Source organism: Hemitrygon akajei, chromosome 4, assembly GCF_048418815.1.
Source record: "Hemitrygon akajei chromosome 4, sHemAka1.3, whole genome shotgun sequence".
In the NCBI taxonomy this organism is placed as follows: Eukaryota; Metazoa; Chordata; class Chondrichthyes; order Myliobatiformes; family Dasyatidae; genus Hemitrygon; species Hemitrygon akajei.
Genome location: NC_133127.1, coordinates 41411319 through 41423982, shown reverse-complemented (window position 1 = coordinate 41423982; position 12664 = coordinate 41411319). Strand labels below are relative to the sequence as shown.

General features: G+C 40.8%; 1 protein-coding gene across 4 annotated transcripts in view; it reads left to right on the top strand.

Annotated features, from left to right (window-relative positions):
* Positions 1 to 12664, top strand: part of bmpr1ba (bone morphogenetic protein receptor, type IBa) — a 544116-nt gene that overhangs the window by 54191 nt on the left and 477261 nt on the right. The window lies entirely within an intron of this gene.

The window sequence follows — 12664 nt, the reverse complement described above, 5'->3', positions numbered from 1 at the left end:
AGTTCCTTTGATTTCAAGATAATTATGGGTTAAGATGCTAATTTACACAAAGGCTAATTATGATGGCACCAGAGAGGATATGGCAGGTGTGGATTGGGACGGGTTGTTTTTTGACAAAGGGATACTTCGCAAGTGGGAGGATTTCGAAAATGAAATATTGAGAGTGTTGAGCTTGTATTTTCCTATTAGAATAAAAAGAAAGGTTAGCAGCTTTATGGAACCTTGGTTTATGATGGCTATTAAGGCCCTAGTTAGGAAGAAAAAGGAGCTGTGTACCAAGTATAGGCAGCAAGGAACTAAAGAGGCACGTGAGGAATATGAGAAATGCAAGAGGACACGTGAAAGGGAAATCAGAAGGGCTAAAAGAAGGCATAAGATTGCTCTGGAAGACAAGATGAAGGTGAATCCCAAGGGCTTCTACAGATCCACTAAGAGCAAAAGATTTGCAAAGGGTAACATTGAACCACTTGAAGATCAGCATAGTCATTTATGCATGGAGCCAAAAGAGATGGGGGAGAAGATGGATTTTTTTTTGCATCTGTATTTAATGCTATAGTCTAGATGGGGGTCAATGGGACTAGGCACAATAACAGTTCAACATGGATTAGATGGACTGAAGGGCTTGTTTCTGTACTGTAGTACTCTCTGACTCTGTGATGCCACTGTAAGCCAGTTTTCATTGCACCTGTGCAGGCATGGTCTTATGCATATGATCATAAACCTGACATGAAGGATCTGCCGACCTTTTGGTTCAACCACATTCCACCTCAGATATACGACAAATGTCTGACCCATTCGCATTGTCATTAGACAGCAAGGAATGCCTCCTTTCATAATCTTCTCTCAAAACTTTGTATAAGTGACTCGCTCTTCTAATTCATTGCATATTTCAAAATAAATTGGATATATTCTTTATGAACTTTTCCGGTCAGGACACGACACAGGCCATTTGGCTCTTCTGTTCAGTGCCTTTGCTGATGCAGAAACCTGATGGCAGTGTGGAAGAAACAGTTATCAAAATTAGAGGCGTGGATCTTCGAGCTCCTGTACCTCCTGATAGCAGCATCACATTTCACAGTTGTAATGAAGGGTCAATGATATAAAACGTTCACTCTGTTTCTCTCCTTGCAGATGCCATCTGACCTACTGAGTGTTTCCAGTATTTTCTGTTTTATTTTTAGCAATTTTTGATGATTTTTTTTTTGGTGTGCCATTCTGGCAATCCTTTCCTTCCTCTGCTCCCTTGCACCCTACACTATGACTAAAAGCTTGGGTTCACCAAGTCACACAGTCTGAATCAGTCCTCAGCTTTGAGACACACAGGTACAGCTTTAAGAATCAGCAGTGTTAAAATGCTCCACATCTGGTTCAGATGAATCAGCTATGTCATAAAATGTTGCTGTGGTAAGTTATTTAAAAGTGAGCGTTTTTGCACAGTCTACCCAAATGTGCCACTGAAGATTAAAAAAACACAATACATAGAGCTGTTTAGTTGAGCGTGTTGTTCTGATTTTTCTGAATTGAATAGTAGAGTTTACTTTAATCTTTGATTATTAACTCACTATCCAGTGAGAGAACTGAAATACCCTCGGGAACTTTCAGACTTGATAAATGTTCTCTGGCCTTTTTTTTTAAGAAAAGAGTTTTGTTCATATTAGCTCATCTGGAAAGAGTAGTCATGTCTGGATATGGACACCATCTGTGGAATTCCAATACATGGAAAAGGGCTGTGTATATTAGGTTGGCAGGAAAAGCTCAGGAAATCTGATGGTGGAAAGGTAATGAATAGGACTTGTTTGAGAATTTCTGAGCTGCAAACAGAAAATATAGCCACAAACATTTGTTCTCCTGTTTTGGAATGTGCAGGAATGTTTAAGACTATGAATTGAAGGATACCATATTCCTTTGCTACTGGAATATAACGTACTTAACCCATGGAGTACTAAATGGTATCCATTTAACTGACAGAGCCATAGAGAGTAATAGAGACAGGCATCCGTTAGTCTTGAGAGACCATGGATTTGTGCCTTGGAAAGTTTCCAGGGCACAGGCCTGGGCAGGGTTGTACGGGAGACCGGCAGTAGCCCATGCTGCAAGTCTCCCCTCTCCATGCCACCAATGTTGTCCATTGGTGTCCAAGGGAAGGGCAAGGGCTGATACAGCTTGGCTCCGGTGTTGGCACAGAGCAATGTGTGGTTAAGTGCCTTGCTCAAGGACACAACATGCTGCTTTAGCTGAGGCTCGAACTAGCGACCTTAAGTAGACCAACGCCTTAACCATTTGGCCATGCACTAACACATAATAGAGGTACACAGTATGGAACAGGCCCTTTGTCCCAACTCGTTCATTCCAACAAAGGTACTCACTTAAGGCAGACCCATTTGCCTTTGATAGCCCCATATCCCCCTAAATCTTTTCTTTCCATGGATATATCTGAACTACTTTTAAACATTGTTATTCTACTTGCCTTGATCTTCTGAAATTTTGGATAACCCTCACACTCTGGGGTACAGTGCAGAAAAGAACCTTCCTTATACAAAAAAAAATCTCTGTTGGGGTCTAACAAACTTCTCTCTTGTTTTCTGAAATAGAACTCATCTGGTCCTGTGGATTTATCCATACTTGACATTTGAAGACATCCAATATACATGAGAGGCTTTCATTTACAATCCTTGACTCTACATATAGATTACCCCTTTGGTTCCAAGAGGGATCTATTCTTGTCATGACCACCTTCTTGATCCTAATATACTTATAGACTATTTTAGGATTCTCCATAATCTTTGCCATGAAGGATATTTCATGATCACTTTTAGCACTCCAGTATCCATTTGAAGTGGTTTCCAATGCTGTTAACATCTCTTTTCCTGATGAAACCTTCAATAACTTTGGTTATCCAAGGTTTCCTAATTTTGCCATCTTCTCCTTTCCCCCTAGTTTGTAAATTTCTGGGTCATTTCCTCTCTGCTGGGCAATGACTATTAACCCAGAATATGGAAGAGAGAATATGTTTGAAGCATACTATGTAACCCAGATTCATTGATTTAGTGTGGGGATTCTTTAACAAGCATTCTTGATAGCATTTTCTCCATCCTCCTGGTAATCTTATTGTGATGTAACATGGAGAAGAGACTCATTTCAGGAGTCTGGACACTGGGACAAATTACAATTAGAGTCGCGATGCTGCATGGAGGATACTGATGTTGATTTCTTTACCCTAACAGTGTGTAAGGAGGGTTTTATGAAGACAATGTTAGTGGTATCTCTTCAGCACTTTAAGGCATTTGCTCGAAGTTGAATATACCTCCAAAATGCACAGGAGAGTGGATCTCACTGTTGGTGAATGGAATGTAAACTTGGTGAATTCTTGTCTTTGACCACCCGTTCATTCCGCTGAAAGTTGCACAGGCGATGAACTTCGCTTTGCTGAGAGGGTGGCTCATGAGAGATGGAGGGTGATCCATATTTTCCAGAGTTTGCTCCAGAATGTCTTGTGTACTGTGAGAGTGATGCAATGTTGTACATTGTGGTAGGTTGAGAAGGAGCCTTTGTTGTTTTGATCTTTGAACAAGAATCTAAGGGCATTTGGTCACTCAAGCTTTCCTCCTCCATTTAATAAGATGTTGACTGATCTTTTACTTCAGCTGCACTTTCCTGCAACATTCTGCCCATTCAGTCCACATTGACTTTCAGCCATCCACTTAAACTAATTTCTCATAGTCCATTAAAAAAAAATTCTGACATGCTTATTAACTCCCCCTACTACTACCGCTCAGGCAAGATGCAATTTACAGCAGCCAGTTACAGTGCTGTGCAAAAGTTTTAGGCACACGTATATAGCTAGGATGCCTAAAACTTTTGCACAGTGCTGTAGTAATTTTGTATGTAACCCTCAGGCTCGGCCAGCACATGTTTGTCTGGGGGAAAACAAATTCAGGCCCCGCCAAACTGAGAAATCTCATTTATGTGGATACTACGTGATGTGTTGCCCGGTTACAAATCCACACCGCAAAATATAGCACACCATATGCAATTAAATGATTGAACTTTACGAATCTTAATCTGGATATAGGGTTAGTAAAGAAAATAAAATGTAAAAGGGCGCATTTTAAGGAAAAAGTCAAAAGTGCATTTTGGAGCTCACTGCTATGGCTACACATCAACCATTGACCTCCTCCGAGTGTTGCCGACCTTTGGACCCTCGCTCTCAGTCCACTCTGTCCAGTGGTCTACCAGCTCTTTCCACGTGCGTCTTCCTTCTTCTCCTCTCGCCGACAAAAGACCGCGAAAATCTCTCTTCCAGATTCACAAGAAAGAACAACATTTCTCCCATTGGATAACTTACATTCCAAAGCCCTGCTATATCTAGTCATAACCCGAACATCAGTAGTGAAACATTGCAGAGGGGCCATTACATTAGTAGTGAAACCTTACAGTGTGTTACATATGTATTGCACTGCATTGCTGCCCCAGAAAAATTAAAAGATTCATGATGTGTGAGTGATGATAAACCTGATTCTGATTTGGGTCTCTATTATGGACTCAAGAGTGGAAAGGGGGCAGGGAGAAGGAAATCATGATTAAAAAATGGGGAAGGGAGAGGGGAAGAAGTGGGGAGCACCAGAGAGACATTTTTTAATGATCAATAAAGCATTTGTTTGGAAGCAAATGACTTTGCCTTGTGTCTCAGGGCTGGACATGTCTACACCCATACCACCCTCTGCCACTGACACTCCTCCTTTGCCACCTGTCTCCCACCCCTCCTGTGGCACTTCACCCTTGCCATTTCCAACATCCTTTGTTTCCGCCAGATTCACACATTCGCTCTCTGCTCCACGTTGACAAATACAATACCGTGCAAAAGTCTACAGCACCTTAGCTATACCTATGTGCCTAAGACTTCTGCACAGTACCGTAATCTCCCTGTCTCCGTGCCTTTGGAATGTGGAAGGAAAGCAGAGCATCTGGAGGAAATCCATACAGTCACAGCAGAACATCAAAATGCACACAGGCAGCATCTGAGGTCAGGATCGAACTTGTGTCACAGGAGCTGTGAAGCACTGGTTGTACTTTTATGCCACAGTGCTGCCCAAGAATCCTCCATCCATTGACTCCGTACTATGTAAAAACTTCTCAGTCTCTATTGTGAATCAACTCTGTTACTGAGCTTTCATAGCCTTGTTGAGAATCCGGAGAGTTCACCCATTCTGGCTGGAGGTGGTCTCATTGCTGCCTCGTATTTAGTGTCTCCGGTTCTGTTACGTCCATAATTCACGAGAAATGGAACACTGCAGATACTGGAAATCTGGAACAACACAAAGTGCTGGAGGAGCTTTGGGTCAGGCAGCATCTATGGAGGGAAATAATTGATGTTTCGGGTAGAGACCCTTCTTCAGTGCTGTAAACAATGGTGCTTGCCTGACCTGCTGAGTTCTTCAACATGTGTGTGTGTTGCTCAGGAAGTAATTCCTGCTAATTCATTTTCATTGTATGGATCTGGCACCTAATTGTCTTTCTGATGTTGCCCTGTTCTCTTTGGGAAGATGTCTTGTTGCCCTGAGCTTCAGCCAGCCTTAGAACAGGAGCACATTCTTGTCTAGCCCACAAGCCAGAGTCCTGGCTCGCAAATGTGAGACCTAATTGATGAGACCAGATGGTTCCTAAGGTCAAACCTCAATCAGATGTGATTACTATTGGGAGCTTGAGAGAGTGTGAGGGATGTAGAGAAGTGTGACATTGTGAAGTAATAGAATTAATCTTGGCCTTGTTACGGGTACTCATTCCTTAAGCATGATGTGTGACATCTTGAGTCAGATATCAGAAACCTCTAGCATTATGTTGGGAATGTGTCAGGCCATTTAACAAAGGAACTGGGCAAAAGGTTGCTTTCCAAAAGTCACTTTAAGTTTCAAAGTGAATTTATCTGTGTATTAGTGAACATAGACAATGAATTATAAAATGGGAGAACATTAGAGAATTTAGCAAAGTTTGGGATGTTTTAATAAGGAAAGCTTTTAAGTTGTGTTTAAGTCACTCTGATAAGGTCTGTGTTCTTTCTTCACAAAGGGTCCAGAGCTTGGTGTTTCTGTGGAAAGATCTTGTGAGTTCTAATATTTTAGCTAACAGATACTGGGCAAACCCAGAGCTGCTGAACTGGATCTTATGTACCATGTCTTACTTAGCAAACTTGTACTATGTTGCTAAGTATTTTGCAATGTATTGATTTTCGATATTTCATAGGTAGAACCTGAATTATAGCTGAGTGTGCTTATAGAATGTGAGCTTTAAAAATCAGCCACATTTCACTTGTTGAGTTCTTGAAAGAATTCATTCTTTGACCCATTCTTTATTCTCATCTTATGGTAGGTCTGATGGTCTGGTTGTCATTTTACTTCCAAAGTTTTCAATGCAAAATACACTGATTCATTTTAAACTCTGGATGTTATCAGAGTTAAGTAGGTTAATGAGATCTTTTGCAAAGAGAGAGTCATTCCAGGGGTGAGCTGATCATACCTACTGCTATGTGACTGGCCATGCTGGCCTGCTGGGTTGGCCAGGTACATTGAGGTAACTTTTCCTCAGTAGTTCACACTTGGCAAGCACGCATTGGCTAGGAGAAGACCAGCAACTAACCTGTGCCACATGGACACTTATTCACCTCCTTCCATTGCCTCGGGTCCATCACCTACAAGCTTGCAGCTCAGTGGCAGCTTCTGATGCATCACTGACCACCAATGTGCTTCCACTTTTTGCATTGCATATCAACAATAGGGCACTTGGAAGTTTCTGTCCCTTTAACTGCAAGCCACCTTTCATCTACTAGCCTCTACGTCTTGCATGTCATCCTTCACTATTTCTGCGAACTACAATGTGATCCTGCCATCTGTCATATCTTTCCCTCTTCCCTCCCTTTCTGCTTTCTGCAGTGTCCATTCCCTTCATGACTCCCTGGTCCATTCATCCATTCCCACTCACCCCTTCACTGTGGCCAAGCACTTTTCCTAGTAATTGGTGAGAAATGTCCCCTCACCTTTTCCTTGACTACCATCCGCTGGCCTAAACAACCATTCCAGGTGGGGCAGAGGTTCACTTGCATTGCTTTGTACCTGGTCTATTGCATCTGATGCTTAGGATTTGGATTCCTCTACATTGAAGAAACTAAGTGCAGACTAGGTGTATGTTTTATGAAATGACCTTTCCTCTGTCCATAGTGGTAATCTTGAAATATTGGTTTCTCATCATTGTGACTCTCCTTCCCACTCCCACACCAATCTGTCTGCCCTCTGCCTTCTTTATCCTATGGTGAGGCCAAATGTAGATTGGAAGAACAACATCTCATTTTCAGCTTTGGTAGCTTGCAATCCAATGACAGCATGAACATTAAATTTTCCAATTTCAGGTAACCCCTTGTATTCTCCTCCCTCACACACTCACCCATCCACACAGATATCTTCTCTCTTTGTTCGCCTTTTGCAACACCTAAACCTCACTTGGTTCTATGAGCTCATCAAGCCCAACCCCCCCCCCCCACATCTACTTCCATCCATCAGCTTTGCCCCCACACTTACTTTGTAAACTACAATCTGCTCAGTCCCAAGGCAGGATCTCAAATGGAAATTGCTCTTTTATGATGTGTCAACTTACACCTTTTTCCTCCACAGATGCTGGATGACCTGCTGAGTTCTTCCAACTTTCTGGTTTTAGTTTCAGAATTTGCAGCCTTTTTTTTCCTGAAGCAAGCCAACATTCTGTACATTAAATGTACCTCTGTTTGACAAAGGGCATATGATGGAGGGTCATTGGTTACCAAGGGGTTTCAGTGTTTGTTAATAACCTCCACCCTGTAACTAGGACCAGCTGCTTGAAGGACCTTGAAGTTTCCAGTTCAGCAGAAGTTTCGAATCACTGTTGCATCCTGTCTGTGTGCTTTGTATGCATTAAAAGCTTTGCTAGGTTGTCACAGACCTTAAGAAGAGTGAGCACAAAAAAGAAATGGTTTGAAAGCTTTTACATCCCTGAGCACTTAACAGCTAGAGAAAGATATTTAAGGTGAACTAAGTGTTACAATGTCAAAAGTGACAGCTAGCTTTCACATAGTAAGTTCCAACAAACAGCAATATGATAATGAACAGATTGTCAGTTCTGCTAATGTTGATTGAGATATTGACCAGGACACCAGGGATGTTACTCCTGTTCTTCTGTTGTACCATTCCATAGATACATTTTCTGTCAAGTAAGCAGATGGGGTCTCAGCTAAGTTTTTGTACAACTCCAACAATGCTGCTTTGTAATGTCCATCTGGATTTTAATGCTTCAGGTGGTGGAGTGAGTCTTTCTGAGTGTGAATCCTATTGAACCACATTTAGCATTACCAGTGGCAGGAATTATGGTGCACTCTTTGGAAGTTTACAGTGGCAGTCTGTGGCCAGAGACTGTAGATGCTGGAACTGGAGAAGCAAACAAAATACTTAAGGAACTCAATGGCTAATGTAGCATGTGTGGAGGGAAATGGACAGTTAAGGTTTCGGGTCAGGGCAACTCATTTGGACTACACTATGCAAAGTGTCTTGATCTAAACAATCAACTGTCCATTTCCCCTCACTATTGCTGCCTGACCTGCTGAGTTCCTCAACATTTTCTTTGTAATTCTTGAGGGAATTGTATTTGATTGTTATCTTGGATGGGATCTCTCCTTTATCTCATTGTTTATATTGACACATCAAAGATAGATATAATGTACCTGTTTGCCTTAATGAAAATTTTATTGGTACAAAAAGCAACAGCAGGAAATTTCATTTTTAATGTCAAGTTATCTGGTATGTTTCACATTACACCATTGCAGGATCTGTCTCGAGTTGATTGGATCTTTCTTTTAAATAGATAGATAGATAGATAGATAGATACTTTATTCATCCCCATGGGGAAATTCAACTTTTTTCCAATGTCCCATACACTTGTTGTAGCAAAACTAATTACATACAATACTTAACTCAGTAAAAAATATGATATACATCTAAATCACTATCTCAAAAAGCATTAATAATAGCTTTTAAAAAGTTCTTAAGTCCTGGCGGTAGAATTGTAAAGCCTAATGGCATTGGGGAGTATTGACCTCTTCATCCTGTCTGAGGAGCATTGCATCGATAGTAACCTGTCGCTGAAACTGCTTCTCTGTCTCTGGATGGTGCTATGTAGAGGATGTTCAGAGTTATCCATAATTGACCGTAGCCTACTCAGCGCCCTTCGCTCAGCTACCGATGTTAAACTCTCCAGTACTTTGCCCACGACAGAGCCCGCCTTCCTTACCAGCTTATTAAGACGTGAGGCGTCCCTCTTCTTAATGCTTCCTCCCCAACACGCCACCACAAAGAAGAGGGCGCTCTCCACAACTGACCTATAGAACATCTTCAGCATCTCACTACAGACATTGAATGACGCCAACCTTCTTAGGAAGTACAGTCGACTCTGTGCCTTCCTGCACAAGGCATCTGTGTTGGCAGTCCAGTCTAGCTTCTCGTCTAACTGTACTCCCAGATATTTGTAGGTCTTAACCTGCTCCACACATTCTCCATTAATGATCACTGGCTCCATATGAGGCCTAGATCTCCTAAAGTCCACCACCATCTCCTTGGTCTTGGTGATATTGAGACACAGGTAGTTTGAGTTGCACCATATCACAAAGTCCTGTATCAGTTTCCTATACTCCTCCTCCTGTCCATTCCTGACACACCCCACTATGGCCGTGTCATCAGCGAACTTCTGCACATGGCAGGACTCCGAGTTATATTGGAAGTCTGATGTGTACAGGGTGAAAGGGAAATAGAAAGGGAATTAATGACTGTATGAAGTTGAATGTCTGATAAATTTGAGACATGCGGTCTGATGGTTGGGAGGAAGGACGTAAGGAATGCTGAAGAGCTGGAGGAACACCCGGAGTTCTGGAAGAGTCATTTGATTGTAGGAGGTGTTGGACATGGGGAGGAAATGACCCTTTGATGGCATTGAATCCAGGAATGAGAGCAGTCGACTTGAGGCACTGTAGGTCAGTGAGCACTGTGGTGGTATATAGAAGTTTGTATGACTAGATGGTGGGTTTTGGATTAGGTTAAGTGTCTAATATTGATAAATTTGAAATCTTCAGTCTTTAATATTTTGTCCAATGGAATATCCTGCTGTGCATAGTTCCCAATAAGGGCTTAAGTAAGAATTTTTTTGCATGTTTGTGCCATCTGTAGATAGTCTAGGATTGACAAGCTTTGGGGTGGAGATTCATCCATGGCTGCTTATTCTGAACATGTCTGTGTTAACCTATACTCCCAAAATTCGGCTGTCTTTCGAACTAATTATCAGAAGTGGCCTGCAATACAATGTGCTACCTTTTTGTATATTTAGACCAGAAATCTCCAGATCTTTATGTTTCATATCCATAAAAGTCTAAGTACAAATTAGGGATTTTGGTTTGTACTTCATAATGAAAAAAAATTTCACAAAATGATTCTATAAAAAGAATTAGAATACATGCTGTTTTTGAACACTCCACAAACACAAACACCTGTTGAACATTTTCAGTTCTTAATGAAAGTCTATGAACTCAAACATTAAATTTGTTTGCTTCCTGCAGGTGCTACCTGAAGTACTGAGTGTTTCTAGCATTTTCTATTTCTATTTTTGATTTTTAAGAAACTATTTCTTCAAATTTGTACATTGCAGGGATTGGGTGGGTTTAGGTTTCAGTGAGAAGCAATTACGAAACACCTCATTGATGCAACAATGTGCTGGATGAGCTCAGTGATTCAAGCAACATCTGTGGAAGGAAAGTTGTCGATATTTCAGCTCAAAACCCTACATCAGGTCTCACAGCACTGCTCCTGATACAGGGATTCAATCCAAAATGTTGACAGTTCTTTCCTTCCCACAGATGTTGCTCGTCCCTCTGCATTCCTGCAGGACATTATTTGTGGCATCAATTTCCAGCATCTGCAGTCTCTGTCTCTGTTTTACAACATATTGAAAGCAGTAAAGTATCCCAGAATATTACATGGGAGTGATTACTAAAATTTAATCTAAAGTTAAAAATAAATTGGTCAAAGTAATGAGCTTTTACAGAGTGAAGTATAAATCAAGGAAGAGGCAGAGATGAAGAGGTTCACAAAAACATCCCGGAAGTTTTGTCCAGATGGCAAAAGCAAAGCTGCTGAGATTACACACAAAATTGGACTTGGAGGAGCTTGTGGGCTGTAAGATTGCAGAGACGGAGAGAGGGGAGAGATTATGGAGGGATTTAAAAAATTGACAGAATTGGGCATTTATGATGTCTTGAACTGTTTATTCTCACACCACTAACATCATCAGGTCTTTGCACTTAGGATTTCCCCTATGCTGAAACAAATATTTTATGCCATTAGATACTCTCTGATAACATCCTGTTGAGGTTTTGTTTGGTTTGACAGTCCATTAATAAAAAAAGGAACAGTTTTTCAAAGTGATTCTGTCAGTGAAGTCTGATTTGATACCCACGGAATATGATCGATGTTGGTTATGGTTCTGCATCTTAAAAAGAATCACAATCAACCATATTTCTATACTTTCTTCAAACAAAGCTCTGCAGACATCTGAATTTATTAAGACACTTTGCTCATTAGGAACTCTTCCCACAGTTTAAACTGAAACAGCATTGTGTGAAACATTAGCCCTGTCTGTATTGGGCCATCAACTCTTCCTATTATAAAATGTGTTAAAGTAACAGCTTTAATTCTGTATTTTGATTAATAAATACAGGCTTTTCATGATGAATTTGTGGCACTTTGAATTAATTTCTGTGACTGGGTCAGTGTCACAAAAATATTTCATATTTTGTTTTCTTTTCCATATTGCACTTTTGCTATTAGATAGAATCTTCTTTTTTGGCACTAGTAACTGTTAATAATTAAGCTCATTACCTCATCAAAGCACAGGAACTTGTAATGCAGAGGACTTAGTGTTTTGTGGCTAATGCTAAATCCCCTGCCACTGATTTCTTTTTCCCTTTTCCTACTTTCAGTTGTCCAATGAGTGCATGCCAGTCTAATGCAGGTCTCCAGCACTCTAAAATCAGTTTACCACATTTTCTTGAGCAGCTTCCAAGCTCTGTTGAGCCACCTTCTCTGTTGCAATAAATCACTAAAAGATGGTCATCTTGACACAATGAAAAATAACTCTCAACCCTACAAATCCAACCGGACATGCCTTGGTGACTCTAGTAATGATTTATGAGTGGACTCCGTTGACAAAACCGAGCCAAGAATTTTGAACAGTAAGAATCAGTCTTGGCAGAATGCATGAAATGCCAACTTCAGGAAATTGGTTCGAGATCCTATTTATAAAAGGAAAACCATCACTGATGGAAAAGCTGAATCTTTGTATAAAAGTGCTAAAATTCTCCCAAAAAATAGCATTGAGTGATTGGAAGGCATTCCACCACTTGTACTCTTGAGTACAGTTTCACTGATCCTTCAACTGTATGAGTAGAGGATTAAAGTTTTTAACTAGATTTGACTTAATACATTTTAGAATTGGAAATTTTAAGTCATGGCAATATGAAATTGTATTATCAATTTGTAAGAAATCACATTTATCCCTTTCAAACCAACGGTTTAAAGATCTTTTTCAGAATCGAAACTGCTTA